The sequence below is a fragment of the Crocodylus porosus genome, unplaced genomic scaffold (assembly GCF_001723895.1).
Source record: "Crocodylus porosus isolate Cpor-Errol unplaced genomic scaffold, CroPor_comp1, whole genome shotgun sequence".
NCBI lineage: Eukaryota > Metazoa > Chordata > Crocodylia > Crocodylidae > Crocodylus > Crocodylus porosus.
Genome location: NW_017728950.1, coordinates 31,660,594 through 31,676,170, shown reverse-complemented (window position 1 = coordinate 31,676,170; position 15,577 = coordinate 31,660,594). Strand labels below are relative to the sequence as shown.

General features: G+C 44.5%; 1 protein-coding gene across 4 annotated transcripts in view; it reads right to left on the bottom strand.

Annotated features, from left to right (window-relative positions):
* LOC109323397 (A-kinase anchor protein 2-like) overlaps window positions 1–15,577 on the bottom strand; it is a 459,659-nt gene that overhangs the window by 17,345 nt on the left and 426,737 nt on the right. The window lies entirely within an intron of this gene.

The window sequence follows — 15,577 nt, the reverse complement described above, 5'->3', positions numbered from 1 at the left end:
GTGCAGGCTCCTACCCTGGGGGTCTTTAAGAGGAGGTTAGATGAACATCTTGCTGGGGTCATTTGACCCCAGTACTTTTTCCTGCCATGGCAGGGGGTCGGACTTGATGATCTGCTCAGGTCCCTTCTGACCCTACCAACTATGAAACTATGTGTGCGTTCATCTGGACATAGCCTTTGGAGGACAAGTTTAGGAGTCAATATGACCTGGATAAATTGGAAGAAAGGTCTGAAATAAATAGGAAGGATGGAATTCAATAGGAATAAGTGCAAAGTCCTGCATTTAGGGTGGGATGGTCTAATACAATGTACTGATACAAAATGGCTAGGCTGCAGTACTACAGGAAAGGAGATTGGGAGTACAGCGGATTGCTGTCCATTGCAGTCCATGAACATGAGTCAATACTGGAGTATTGCTGCGAGAAAAAAAAAAAAAAGCAATAGCAACCTGGGATATATTAACAGCCATGTTGCTTGCAAGCTACAGGAGGCAATTCTTCCACTGCGCTGAGCCCTGGTAAGGCCTCCCTTGCAGTACTCTTTCCCGTTTTGGGTGCCACATTTCAATGAAAATGCAGATAAATTAGAAACAGTTCAAAGGAGAGCAGCAAAAAAAAAAGTCTAGAAAATGTGACATACAAGAAAACACTTGGAAGCATCGGGGTTATTTAGTCTGAATAAGGGCAAACTGAGGAGGGTTGTTATGAAAAGGATGCTGATCAACAGTTCTCTACCTCCAAAAGGAACATGACAAGAAACACTGTACTTAAAGTGCCACAAGGAAAATTTAGGTTGGCTTGTTTATTAAGAAGAACTTTCCAACCATGAAGGAAAGTAGTACTGTATCAGATTACATAGATGGGTTGTAGAAGCTTTTAAGTACAGGTTAAATAAACACTTTTTCAAGGGATGTCCTGCCTAGAGCAAGGGTTTAAACTTGGTGATTTTTTGAAATGCCTTCCAGCCCTATTTTTCTAGAAGAGTGCAGGCTGGTTATAACAAGGAGACTGTTACTACTGCTCTCTAATACTATGTAAGAGACTTGGGTTCAGTGTCAGCCTGTGGCTTTTATCCTCCAGGTTGGCAGATGCTGGCAGTTCTCCTGGGAGGTCATGACTTATGATGTCACTATGCATTAATGTCCCTGGCTGACTACAGAGTAGTCTCCATGGGTAGGAGAATGATGATCGTGACTGCAAGCCTCAGGCGTGGGAAGTAGAGTGAGTAGAAATATGGCCTTTAAGGTGATGAGAAGATGGAAGCCCTCTTTACTGGAAGTGAAACAAACACAGAGTAACTCTTTCATTTTAAACCTAAGTATAAAATCAGCTAAATATAAATGATGGTTAAAGGAAATCCAGGAACCAAATCCTATCAGTTCTTCCCTGAATGTGGAAGTTGAAAGCTTTTTTAAAATGAAACTGTTCAGAGGGAAACAAATCTCCCAAACCATGTAGATTTTTTTGGTTGGCGGTGGAGAGTAGGATTGTTCACAGATTTTCATTCACTCGTCTTTTTGTTGAGACAAAGGAATCTAGCAACTCTTGGAAAAAGCCACAAAAGCTGTGACCACTAGAGGTCCCACAGCTAGAGTAGGTCAATTAAAGCTCCAGTTGGAATCAATAGGGCTTACTTCTAAAGAAAGAAGTGAAACCTGAGTGAGTACAACAAAGAACATTTACAAGAAATCCCCTTACAGTGCTTGTTTCATTTTGACCTAACACAGAAAATCCCCACCATGTTAATATAATATTACAGGCTTGGCTTAAATGGAGAAATGCAGAGCTCAGGCAGGAAACTATCCTGTTGTGATGTCCCTAGGCATTGCAGTGCTGTGGGATTTTTCTCTCAGACCAGATTCTCATCTCTGCTAGGTTAGAGCAAATCCACAGACATCACAAGCATAAGGATCTGACTTGGTGAGCACCATGCTAGCCAAGAACATCAAGACCTGTCAGCCAGGGCTAGCGCTGTTCAAAACAAAGGAATCAAAGCAACTCCCAACCCCTGCTGAAACTAATGGGAAGAAAAGCAGAAGGGTGAGGGTCCAATTCCCCACAGCATTACATCATCTTTAAGCTGGTATACACTCCCTTGATCATACTGGAGGAACACAGGGATGAATCAGGCTCCCCAAGCTCACAACAAATAGCTTTTATGTTTTCCTGCCATGACACAACGATCCTGCCATCTGAGTGACTGCTCAGAACTGGACAAAAAGCTCAGGGCTGAAAGCTGCTCCTTCCACTCCCAGTGTCACAGTCTGCTGGAAAATAATGCGAGGCTGGACTTTGGGGATCTCAACTAAAGAAAAGAAATGTCTCAAGGAAGCTCTTTATTCCCAGCATGGGCTGGTGGTTTTTGTCACCCCTTGATTCCTATGTTATCAGTAGGAGCCCTCCTGTTAAAAAAATACTGTCTAATGTATATCTCACTGCATTCTCATTATTCCTATTTTATACGTGGGGAAACTGAGGCTGGAGGTAAAGAGCTCTGGCCAAGACCATATGATGGCCTTTTTTTTAGCTCTTTGAAAAATTAATCTGAGAGACAAAGAAATGGTCCACTTATTCTAAACCAGAGCAAAGACATTCACCGCTGACATAGGCTAGGATTTGTTAGCTACTGCCCCCCCATAGCAACGCTCAGTTCTTACATAAAAGGCTAAAGGGTAAAACTGACAAGAATCCTGCTCCAGGGGAGGAAAAACAGGTGAACAAACAGGGAAACAGAGGAGTTGAGAACAGTGAGCCTGATCCTGCTCCCATGGCAAAACTCCTCCCAACTCCATTTTAAACACGAGGAAGCTCTTGGGACAAACCAAGAACCACCAATTACAGCCAGTCAAGTCCTAGTTTGAGGCTATCAGGCTTGACAACGTCTCCCTTTGAGTACATGCTGCATTCCCTTAAAGCCTCTGGAATGGTTACAGGGCATCAAGTAAAGGCTGAAAGAAAACAGCCTAAAACCTTCCCTTTGTAGATATAATCCTTGGTTTTTTAAAGGGATTTTGTCCACTCAGAAAGAAATGACACTATAAAAAAGTTCAGCTTCTATAGTTATGTTGAGTAAAACCATCCTCTTCTCCCACTCCCCCATCAAGACCTCTCTTCCAGTTCTGAGAGAGGATTTCTTTCTTTCTTTTAGTGTATGTTCCTTTGAGCTTCCCCCCCCCCGCCCCCTTGCATTCTTCAGGAATGGCACAGTGTAATGTCCATGCTCTTCCTAGGCTCTGTAAGTGAATGCAGAGAAAATCCAGAGATACTGCTGTTTTCACATTTGGTGCCTCACACATGTGCCCTGAGACTTCTGTGCAAAAACTAAGCAGTAAGCAAGCAGACCATTTCTTTCCTCTCTGAGCCTCTGTCTGGACCAACAGGAGAAGGGAGTCCTGGGGGCTAAACACACACACACACACACACGCGTACGCACGTGCCTGTGTGTATATCTAATCCAGGATAAACTATTTAGGAATGCTTTTTGATGAATGTGAATCTGTTGGAACCAGTCAATTTAAAAATAAAATCAAACTAAAATTAAATTAAATTTGATAATCTTCCAGAATTATTTATTTTTGCAACTCCATACGTAATTCCTTCACAATAACTAGCTTCTTCTCCAAGATACTTTTTATCCACATAGATTACAAGCATATTTTTGCCTTTGTATGACACAACAAAGGCCACGTTTCTGATTTAAATATAAGCCTCAAGAATAAAGACTAGATGAAAAGAAACACTGTGCAAGCTAAGACTGTATATGTTTCTGCTTGAATACCAAATGGCACTTAATAAGCCTCTGAAAAACAGGATTATGACAATGAGGACGTAGCCTGACCTATTGCACTCTGTTCCAACAGGGATAGCGTTCGTTCTGAAACCATGTTATACCCTGACACTTATAGTTTTATGGCAGCTGATACACACTTAGGCTGCCTATATACGTGCTTGTTGGCGTTCTAATTAGAAGGTGCCGGAGCAGAGTCGATTAATCAAGTCTGCTTTGTGTTCTAATTAGAATGCTGCAGCGTTGCTGTAGCATCACAGATATTAAGCCCTTGCACATTAAAAATGGCTGAGGGATGCTTTAACTAAACCTTGTCGAATGAGATTTAGATAAAGCATCCCACAGCCATTTTGAAATGCACAGGGGCTTAATATACATGACACTGTGGCATTTTAATTAGAGCAGCTGCCTGTGAACTGCTCTAATTAAAACATTCCCCCCACGATCCCCTTCCGAATACGTGTATAGTTAGTTTTAGTGTATAGGTTTGCAGCTGTCTGAAAAGGGGAGAAGCTGTTAGGTTCTACTTATTATGTGTAGACGAGCTGGGAACGACACAATGTAGCAAAGCCACTCCAGTGTCAATAGTGCTTTAGGCAGCTTGTCCACACATCACAATTAGAACATAACAGCAGCTGCCCTTTTGAAATGTTTCCCTTCTGAAACAGCTTCAAATGTCCTGGTATCCATACCTTTAAATCAGATCTGTCCAACTTCTCTATGGCTAAGGGCAGCAAATGGCATTAATGTGCAGCTCCTGCGCCACGCACTGTGTCAGCCATATATTGCAGGGGCGGCCCCTGCAAGAACCTCCCCGTTGTGTGGGCACCACTGATGCTGTGTGGCTCTTCATCCCCTAGGCCACCTGCTCCTTGCTGCCCAGGCAGCACCAGTGGCTTGTGGCTCCAACCTGGGCCCCCTCCCACCTTGAGGTTAAACAGGAAGAGGATATAGAGGCTTGCAGGCTGCATAAAGCTTGTAGGCTGCCAGTTTGACAACCTTGCCTTAAATGTTCTTCAGAGATATTGTTCTGGTTCAGTTCAGCTTAATTTATCCTGGTCTTGCCTACCTCTGCAGCACAAAGCCTGCCAAATCTGCACAGACCAGATGTGTTCCTGCTAGAGATTCTTGCCCTGGTCCTGGGAAGCAGAGTCCCATCCACAAAGGGTGACAACGTATTTTGTCCTTTTCCTACAAGCAAGCAGAGAATAAACCCCTCTTCTGAGACAAAATCCATGACTCATAGCCCTTAACTGTGCTGGTGCGTGATGCCTTCAGGTGTAGTGCAGTATCATCCTAACAGGTGCTGGTTACCCAAGGTGGAACAACAGCTATGAAGGCTGAGAATGCTTCTAGCCAACAGTTTTGAAAATATGTCACTCTACAGCCAACATCTATCTAATTCCTAACTTTTCTTTGCTGCATGGAGTCTGGTTTCATGATGAAAAGTCATCTCTGTCCTCCTCTGCTTGGTCTCTCTGATAGCCTTGTCCTGTGATTCTCACCTTAGCTGAGTTTCATCTGCTCCGTTTCAAATGTGAGTAGGAATACCTATTACAAAAGCAGTATAAGCCATCAAAACATTTGCCCCAGGGATGTGGCCTTGGAGTTTAAGCCCATGCTCACTGAAGTCAATGGGAATGCTCTTGTTATCCCATGATTTACGATTAGGGCCTTAATGCAGTCTTTGTGGGTGCTTTGTGTCTTGGAGTTTGATATGACATGTCAGAACTTCCCATTTTAGTTTCAGTGCACTGTTTATGAACAGTCAGCTTGCTGCAAAATGGTAGGAAAATGAAGGGAAGGCAGACGAGAGATTCCATGGATTATAGTAGCATAAGTCAAATACAATAGCTAGCATTAAGAAGTTGGCAGCTACCAGTGACTGAACAGTGGCATCTCAGATACAAAGTTTAGGGAGGACTTTACACAAGCAATAGTTACATTAAATTGGGAGAAGTTATTTTCTGAATGGTGACCACTACAGAATGACCATGGGGTTGATGCAGAAGCAGCTTTTTTAACAAGACAGTGGTTTTTCAGAATACTTGCAGTGTGGGGGGCAGAACTCTCTTGGAGACTGGTCCAAGACTGTGGCATGAACTCCTGTGGGAGTTAGGACCACCATTTCTACTCCATGTGAAAGGTACACTTCTCTAACCTTGCCTGCTCTCAAATAAATCCTGAGCAACATGTACATTTAGAAAAACAAACACACAAACAAAAACCCCAACGTTCCTCTTAAAAAAATCCCTAACAAAACAAGACATTCCATGGCAGATACTTCTCCCCTGAGGTCAGGATGAGAGAACAAACAACAAATGACAGCTGTTGGCCAATTCAGTTCTGGGAAGGCACAGATACTATGGTGATAGATACAGTAAAGGAACTTCTGCAGAACAGACCAATGTATTTTGTTCTTTGGAAACAGTTTTCTGGGTGGTCAGTGCACTCCAAGCAAAAGGGAACGTTTGCCAGCAGTTTACAGACAGGTGTCACATCTGCTGTTTCTTCCTTGCCTTGGAGTGAAGAACTGTACAACATACAGGGCACCAGACATCCTTAACAGGACAAGCAGTAGCATGCTCACTGCATCCTGCCTGAGTGTGCAAAGTGGATCTTGGTGACCAGTCTAACCACCCCAAAAGGGGAAACCACAGTTGAAACCTAGTTCAAAACTCTCCATTCCTTTCTGAAGGCACATATTTCTGCTCTGTACCTTCCTTTCCTCTTAAATGCAAAAACTGACTTACATTTTGAGGAACGTTTTCCTCAAAAAGTTCACTCTTAGATACCAAGAAATTTCAGCGCATAGGAATTTATTTAAGAAAAATAAGAGACTGGAAATAGGTTTGATATTTATAGGAAATAGGCTGATTCAACATTATAGTTGCAATGGCTGCTACTCTGCAAAGACACTAACCAGATGGCAAGTGCATATTTCTCAGCATTCTAGAGAGGTAATTAGCTTAAATTTGGTTAAAGTACAATGGCCAGTTGCATTTATAAATCTCCACCACAGACTTGGGGAGTTTCATCTTTTATTGAAAGCTTCCTAACAATTAAGTAAAAAGCCTTTACAGTTCACTTTTGAGAAGCACTGATTAGCAAGGGAATTCTCATAGAGGTACATATGGACCTAGTTTAGTGGTTGCATGAATGAGAAGGATATAACAGGCTTTCTGCCTCATGAAGCAATAGTTTATATGAATGTCAAAAGGGACATAAAATGGAAGCTTAGGGAAAGCTAGAACTGCCATTAGGCATCAGTCGCATCCTGTTAGGGCTTTCTCATGCCCATTCATGACACATCTGGTATACATGCATGCTTTTCCTCAGACCTCCTTTATCACTAAAAGTTGTGTAAAAGCCCCAGCAGAAAATGAGTCTTGGACTTGTTTTAATTATCTGAAAGCTCAAATCTACATGAATAGGATTGTCAGGGTAAGGGAATGGAAGGTCCATTTACAAAGGTGCAACCAAGATTTTTTTTTTCCAGGTATGGCTGCATACGGTAGGGACAGAGCCTCATCTTCAGCTCATTCACCTCCCTTTTCTGCTCAGGAAAAATACATAGTGTCAACCCCTTCACTGCAGAATTGTTGGAAGTTTTTGGCTTCTCAGCCAAAAGCTGAAACTGTAGCTGCTGCTGAATACTTGACTCTATGGGAGGAGCTAGGATTTTGAAAATAGCTAAGTACAGTCTGTAGGGCTATGAAATAAGAGAAAAGAGACCAACAGTAGTTAAACTGCACATTCTTTAGCAAAATTACCAAAGAAAGAAGAGCTTCAGTAGTGGAATATCAAGACCATTAAAAAGGAGTGAGTAATTAACACCTGTTGAGTGAAGACCAATTAGCAGAAATCAGCTACATTGTAAACAACCATGAAGGCAACTGACACCTTCAGAACTACCTGAATAGAAATGCCACTGCTGCTATTCTAGGTAGAAAATCAGTTTTCCCACTTAAGGAAATGTGTCCCTGTTTTGGAAGTCTAGTTTTTGGAAAGGGAAAAGGTGTGTGTGGTATGCAGGGAAATAATGTAACTTGTAACCTCCTCTCCCCACCAGATTTTGGAAGCTTTAAAATTCAATAAAACCTACTCAGGCACCTCACTGATTACTACATTTTCATATGTGTTCACAAGTTCGCAACTCAACTGTACCTGCAATCATGGGGAGTAAACACTTAAAACATGTGGTTCTGCTTATGTGAAACAGGAACAACACGTACTTCAGAAGCAACAGGTAAAAACAGCCCTGTCAGAGAGGGAGGTGCAACCAGTAGAAAAGGGTCAGCAGCAGTAGTGAAACTAAAGTATTTAGTCTGAGTTACTTGCTTATGTAGAGCTAGACACACAGGAGAGCTAGGATATGCCTTCCTTTATGGTCTTCATGCTACAATATGTTGTATGATACTCTAATGCAGTGGGGGGCAACCTTCTTTGTCAGCTATACCACTAACTAAGCCCCATGCCCTCCCCAAGTGCCATTCTGTTATTCTTCCCCTGCTCTGTTTAATGTTCTGCCTTTTGCTCCCTGCCCTGTTCTCCCCACCTGGTCTGCTGCTCTGTCTTCTGCTCCTTGATCGGTCTCCTGCTCTGCTTTCTGCTCCTTACCTGATTTGCCACTGTGCTCATTTGTCACATTCCACACACACAGGTTGCCAGTGCCTATAGTGTAGGGGCAGGCAAAGGCTGGCCCACGGGAGACTCCATTTCTCAGAAGCCCCTGTTCACATCACTGTGGCTGGTTTCCATGGAGACCTCAGGACAGGCAGGACCAGGACAGCATGAGGCCAGGGTTTCCATGGAGACCTGCCCAAGCAGTGCTGGCAAGGTGCGCAGCTAGACAGGGACCTACTCCGGGGCTGGGATTTTGTGGCAGCAACATCATGGTCTGGAGCCAGGGCAGAGCTGTGATCCACTGCCTGCATGCCCCTGCCCAGGACATGTGGGCAATGTGCAGGCAAAGCTGTGCTGTGTGGGCAGATGGATCGCGGTTCTACCCTGGCTCTGGACAATGCTGTCACCACTGCAAAATCCTGGCCCCAGCCCTGGGGCAGCTCCCTGCCCAGCTGCACACCCTCCAGTACTGCCTGGGCCAGTCATGCATGCCACAGGTTGGCCACCCCTGTTCTAATATTCTATGTAGGTTAGGCACTTACCACTGCTTCATTCCTCCCCTCCAGAAGGAAAAGCAACAGGAGAGAGGGTAGGACAACATGGACAGTCACTTCTTACCCTATAGTAACAATATTATTTTTCATTTAAACATGACCTTCATCCTAAATACTTCCCATGGAGCTTAGTAAACATACAGCTGCCTTTGGTACTGGAGAATGTCACAGAGGCAGGCCCCACACAGCACATGGGCCAGAACCACGAAGCACCCGTTTCTACCCAGATGCTTGTTGGAACTATGACAGACATGGTGGAAAAGGATCTTGATCTAGACAATTTCCTTAAAGTGATTTTTCTGAAACTGAACATTTTTTTTTCTGGAAACAGTACTGACAATCCCAAGCATGCAAAACAAATTTCAAAGTAGGCCCTGCAAAATTGTGAGATTGGCTTAAAAATCATGGGGCTCCTAATTTTCCCTTTGTTTCTTGTGTCTTCACATTTCACGTTTTCAAGCTTCTTCCCTTGCTCCCCATCCCCCACTGTAAAGCTTCTAGCAACTTACTTTCTTTAAAAACTACAATTAGGTTGAGTCTCTTTTAAGATCTTATGGCTCAAGGAACTGGGGGCAACTCCTCAGCTAAGAATATGCTCCCAAGGGTGAAGTCCCTGCTGCAGTTGCCCATGGCAAGCCACCCATTTAATTCAATGAGGCCTAGATTTCACCCCAAATCTTGTAAGGGCTGGCAATATTGTGCAAAGGTTGGAGAGCTGTACTACCCTTGCTTGATAATCTACGGTCAGTTCAGGAAGGGGTAGGAGTCCAATTCTAATATAAACAAAGATTTATTTACATTATTTTGATTATTTACTCACAGCAGTTTAAAGGGTATCAGACCCATAGGTATTTAAAATACTTGGTTTAGGTCATCCATGCTCTCCACCTCCTATACTGTACGCATCTTCTAATGGTACAATACTTGGGAGTGAATGAGAGTGAGAAGAACAGCTCTCCATAACCAATGAGTAGCTCTTTATAAAAATATTGTTTTTGTTTACTAAAAACAAAGTTTATTAGGCTCACTACAGACAAATAAAATATGGCATGGTTCCTACCTCAAAGAATTTACAGTCTAGGGCTAAAAAAAAGAAAAAGTTGGATTGCCGTGCACAAAGCCTCTTGTTCTATAGAAGCCTACTCTCCCACTTCAAGTACTTGTGAACGGCTGAGATAACATTTCTTCCTCTGGGACAATCTGAGCTAATCCGAGTTAACTGCCATCCAAACTGCTTGTGTAAATGAGGGTCCTGCACTGTCTGAGTCAAAGCCAGGAACAATCAGACCTGGGATAAACCTGGCATCTGTCTTTAGCCTAAGACAATTGACACTGAATATGAAAGTCAAAGGTAGAAGTACACCCTATCATAAAAAATGTTGTTAGTTTGGGTAAGTTTAGTTTCCTGGAGGGATTATAACATATAGTATGTGTTTTGTGAGATAGTAATGTACATTAACAATGTTTTTTTGCCATTTGTCCTATTAAATACTGTGTAAAGTGCATATTTCTACTTTTTACAGAAAAATGAGAAAATAAGAAACATTTTCAAGATATGCAATTTCCCTTTTATCACCTACTTGGTATGTTTTACATGCAACCTAGGGAATGTAACCTGCCCAATCAGGCAGAAAGAACCCTGCTGCAAGCATATTATATTACTGTACTATGTAACCATTGGATTTCTATGGCCATTCTTATCAAATAGTCCAGCTTAGTAATTACTGCAGCAAAATCTTTCTGCACGTTTTGCTGTTTAGATTTACACATGGACCTTTAAGACTTTTGGCTACATTATCTATTCCTTCTTACACATGTGTATCCTCATTGCGAGCTACTCATCCTTTTCTTACTTGCAGGGATTGGTGGACACTTGCAGAAGGAGCTTGCATACATATTACTTGGGGAAGGAGCATCTTACTGTCATTTTTCAGAATTAAAAACCTGTAACAGGATCTGTGCTCAAAAGGCCTGATCCCAAGCCCATTAAATGTTTGCACTGATGTCAGGGGACTCTGAACATGCCTAAGATGGAGAGAATTTGCTCCAAGTAACCATTAAAATTGTTTTAAGGGTTCTGTTGTTTGCCTTGCATAGTGATCAAAACTCAATTTGCCAATTTTGCCTTGGATAAAGTGAACTGGAGTGTCGCACTACTCTACATTTCCCAATGCTTACTGCCATTGACGATGTGTAGGGAGTGCACGCAGGTGTATGTGCACCCTGAAATTGGCAGTGCACCTCCTGAGAGAAGAAGACCTGTGGGTGGTTGCCGCTCGTCACCACCTCGCCACTGCCGACACTGCTGGCAGCATGTGTAGGTGGTCGCGGACTGCTGGTTGGTGCTGACCATGGCCCCCTCCTCCCAACCACTGCGGCTGCCTGTGGGAACTCCTTGCTCACCACCATTATGCCCCTGCTGCTGATGCTGGTGCTGCTGCCTGTGGGCAGTCATCATGCTCCCCTCCCCCCTGGGGCACTTGTCATTCAAGCTTACTGCATGAATGCCCAGAATACTGGAAGTGTTGAAGTAATGTTATAAACCAGACAGATTTGGCCAGTGGGACTACTCATAGCTCAAGTAAGAGCAGAAGAATCAGCTTTGTTGCTCTCCAAGTAATTGGTGGTAATTTCATAATAATATGCAGTTTTATTTTAAGGTATAGATCAGAGAACCAGCTTTGTTTCCAGAAGTCCTCGGGGACCTCCACAATATGAATGTTTGTAAACTACCATAAAGATTCATAGGGGGATAAAAAGAGAGATGAAATGACAAGGGACTAACAGGAGATGCAGTTAAAGCTAGCCTATCAACCACACTGCTGGGAAGAAGAACTATATCATCCCAAGTACAGGCAGGTTGATTCCAGTTAAATCAATCATTATATATCCTATAAAAGAGTTTGGATGGATGTCCACCTCCCCATGTTAAGATTAGCAACCCATTCCTCAGCCATACACATGGCCCTTAATCCTGTTCTGTCAGGGGTATTATGGTAGTGAAAGAAAAGCTAGCATTTGCTACAAGAAGGGCAATTTTGCTGCTGTAACTACACTGGTTTTCAACTGTTTAGTCTATTGAGGATTTATGCTCAGATCCAACATCTGAAATATTTCATTGTGACAGAGGGCTGTCTCAACCCTGGTCCAACTGTTGGCCTGCCCACCTGTCTAGGGCAGTCTGTCTACCCGACTCGCGTGCCATGCCTTTGTTGGAATTGAATAGGTGGAAGGCTGCCTATTTAATGCCCAGATCCAAGGGCATAATACACAGCTCAGAACCATCCCTACACTGTGTCCCATGCCTCGCAGAAGGCATCCACAATGACTTCTAACACCCCTGGCCCCTTTGCTGGGCTGCACTTGGTCTCTGGCCCACAACTGGCCTTAGGTAGCCTCAGATATACTTTGGCCTTTCTGCTAGGGGTGCGCTGATAGAGATTTTTGGGGCTGATACCAATGGCTAATTTTTAAGGAGTCATATTGACCAATACTGATCCAATTGGTGATATATAGCCCAGGAGCTTGGAGAGCACTGTCTGGCTGGTAAGCCTGATGTGGGGGAAGGGACGAGGTGAGGGCTGACTGAGGCCCCAGTGATGAGGGAGTGGGGCTAGGGCTGGAGCTGTGGCTGTGCCCCAGCCCCTCACAGCTGGCTCCATCCCGTACCCTGCCCCAGCTGGGCAACACTTACCTCTGCCCCAGCCCCACTCTCTCCCTCACTGCTGGGGCCTTGATCTGTGGCCCCACCCCATTCCCCTTCCCTCCCTCTGCCCTTCCCCCACAACAGATTTACCAGCTGGACACTGCTGGGCTATGCTGCTGGCTGCCTGTGTGCTGTGCTGCAGCTGTGGCTGCAAGCATGCACGGGCCATTTATCGGTGACATTATCAGCCACATCAGCCAGAAGAAGCCAATTGCTGATACTGTCAATTTTCCTCATATTGGTGCCAATCTGATATGGGACTGATGTATTGGTGCACCTCTACTTTCTGCCCCCCTCACTGGGGCCACTACTCCAGCTGGCTTATGTACAGTCCTTCAGGCCCCCATAGGGCCTACTCTATGCTGTCTCCAGCTTTCACTCCCCCTTCTCACTGGGGCCACTACTTTGCCCCCCTCACTGGGGCTTCTGGGCCTTATACCCCTTGGGCCTCAGGTGTCTGTCAGCATGCCTGAATCCCTAACTTGGCCTATGGCCCACTCAGACTTCAGGTGTCTGTCAAAGTACTTGGACCCTAATCTTTCCCCTCTGCAGGGTTACCCACCAAGTGGTGGGGGCTGAGACTGTCAGGAGCCCCATCCTCATCTTTTACTGGGGAGGCACAGGTGTGGCATTTCCGGGAAACTGCCCTGCCACAGGCAGACCCACCACACCATCCAACCCTAGTACGGTGTAGTTTCAGGTCTTACCCAGGACCAGGAACCTCCTCCATTTCCATAGTTTCTGCCCTGAACTCCAGGTGTTCTGGGAGCTACAGATCTCCAGCTGGGTGATGTAACTTCAGCAGCATCCCTGCAGCAACTACTGGCTCTACTTTCAGGGCCTGGTCTTATACCCAGGATGCCCAACCCTCCACCAATCAGGCAGCCTCCTGACTACCATGCAACTGCCTGATTGGGTCTGCTCCCACCTGCAGGCTGGTCTGCAGCCTGCTCCAGCCCTTAAAGTGGTAACCACCCAAAGCTGCTCTGCCACATTCATCTAAGGTTTGCAGGGCACCAGGCATAGGTAGATTTTTCCCTGTTTTATAAATATATTTCCCCAATAACTTGTGGCTGATGAAACCAAGTTTATGGCTAGATTAGTGATTCTCGAGCAGGGTGTCAGGGCACCCTGGTGTGGCATGAGATCCTTTGAAGAGTGCTGTGAGGTATGAGGAGATAAGTAGATAAGCACAGGCTCAGGCTTGTTCCTGTCCAGCCCTTTCCCCATCCCCACTGCTTGGCTCCTCTACAAGGAGGTGAGCACTGTAGTAATTTAATTTCTAATATTGGGTGCTCCTCATTTCACAAAAGGGGTGCCTTGAGTCTAAAAAGAGTGAGAACCACTGGACTAAATAATGCTGCCCAACTAACACAAAACAATTTTTGCCCTGGAAGTATAAACAATGATAAAACAGCTACTGCAATCTATTAAAATCTCTATTCTTCCCTCTATTCTCCCCTGTGATGGCACATCTGGGATAACAGGACAAGAACGCATGGAGGAGTTGCATAGATGGTACCATCTTATACCATCTATATTTTTCCCAGAGCCTGACAAAGGGACTTTGATCTTAAAAGCCTGTAGAAAAGGACAATTTTTCTTGCAATTTCCCAGTTGGTCTAATACAAGGTATCATTTTGGAACCAAGAATTCTAGTGTTTTGTATGTCTAGAGGAGTTGCAGGCATTTATCTGGGACCACCAACTTCAGCAGAATTATGCTGATTTATCCCTGCTGAGGATTATAAAAATGTTAGATCAGAGTATCTTTCAATTAAATTAATTTAATTTGTTTCCTGATATGCTTGTGTGTTGTAGAAGCGCTCATGGTGTGACCCTGTCAGATTCCAATGAATCTACGAATTCTGCTAAATACTTTGTTACAAGGACATGAAAAAGGAAAGGAAAGGAAGTGGATTCTCTTTCTTTCTCCCACATAAACTAATTCTTCCCATCATTCCCACCTCAAGAATAGGCTTGATATAGCAGTACAGGGTGTTTCATCAACTGTTAGAAACAATTTTTTGCTTCAGTTTACAGTGCTTAGGCTTCTACAGAAAAGAAGCCTGAGTGGTTCCTTAGTGGCTCCATAATCCACAGTGGCTCATTCCAAACAAATTTAATTTTCTCATTAATGATGTCATTTGTCATGAACATCTTGACATTAAAAAGAAAGTAGATGTTTGCTGGCTGGAACAATATAGGCTAAGAGAAGTATATATATTTTTTCAGCTGCAAAATTAAAATATTAAATTTAACAGCTTTCCCAAAATTACTTCAAAATGAAAGGTATCTAGTCCTAACAACAGTCCTCTGGACCTCTGGATTAAGCTGATTTTCATAAGTTAGCAAGTCTTAACACTGGGTTGTGTTGTTGCATTTACTATGGGTTAGTTCAGTGATCTCCAACCTTTTTAGGTCAGAAATCACTTTTGGAATTTAAAAGGAACAGAAGATCTACTCTCCCCCCTCCCTCCCGCCTAGCAGGTAAGTCTGTGGGAAGGGGAGAGAGGAGGGGAAAGGGCCATGAGGGGAGGCAGATGGGGGCCCCAGCCCTAGACCCACTCCCTCACTGCTGAGACCTCGATCTCCCCCCCACTCCCAATGGCGGTAAGTGTGGGGCAAGCCCTGCACAGCTACAGCTGGGCTAGGGCCACGAGTGGCTCATTTGAGTGGTTTGGGGGGGAAGGGGGGCACACAGCCTGGGAAGGCATGGGGGGGTGCCCCCAGATGTGCCCATGGGGTGGGGTGGGTTGCAAGCTGCTGGGCTGTGCTCAGGCCAGATGGATGCAGCACGGCGAAGGAAGAGGGGACGGGGGGTGACAACTGCAAGTTGGGCTTTACGCCCTGAGCCCTGCTGCACGTACCCCCTGGGCCTCTGCCTCTTTCCTCCCCCACTGACTG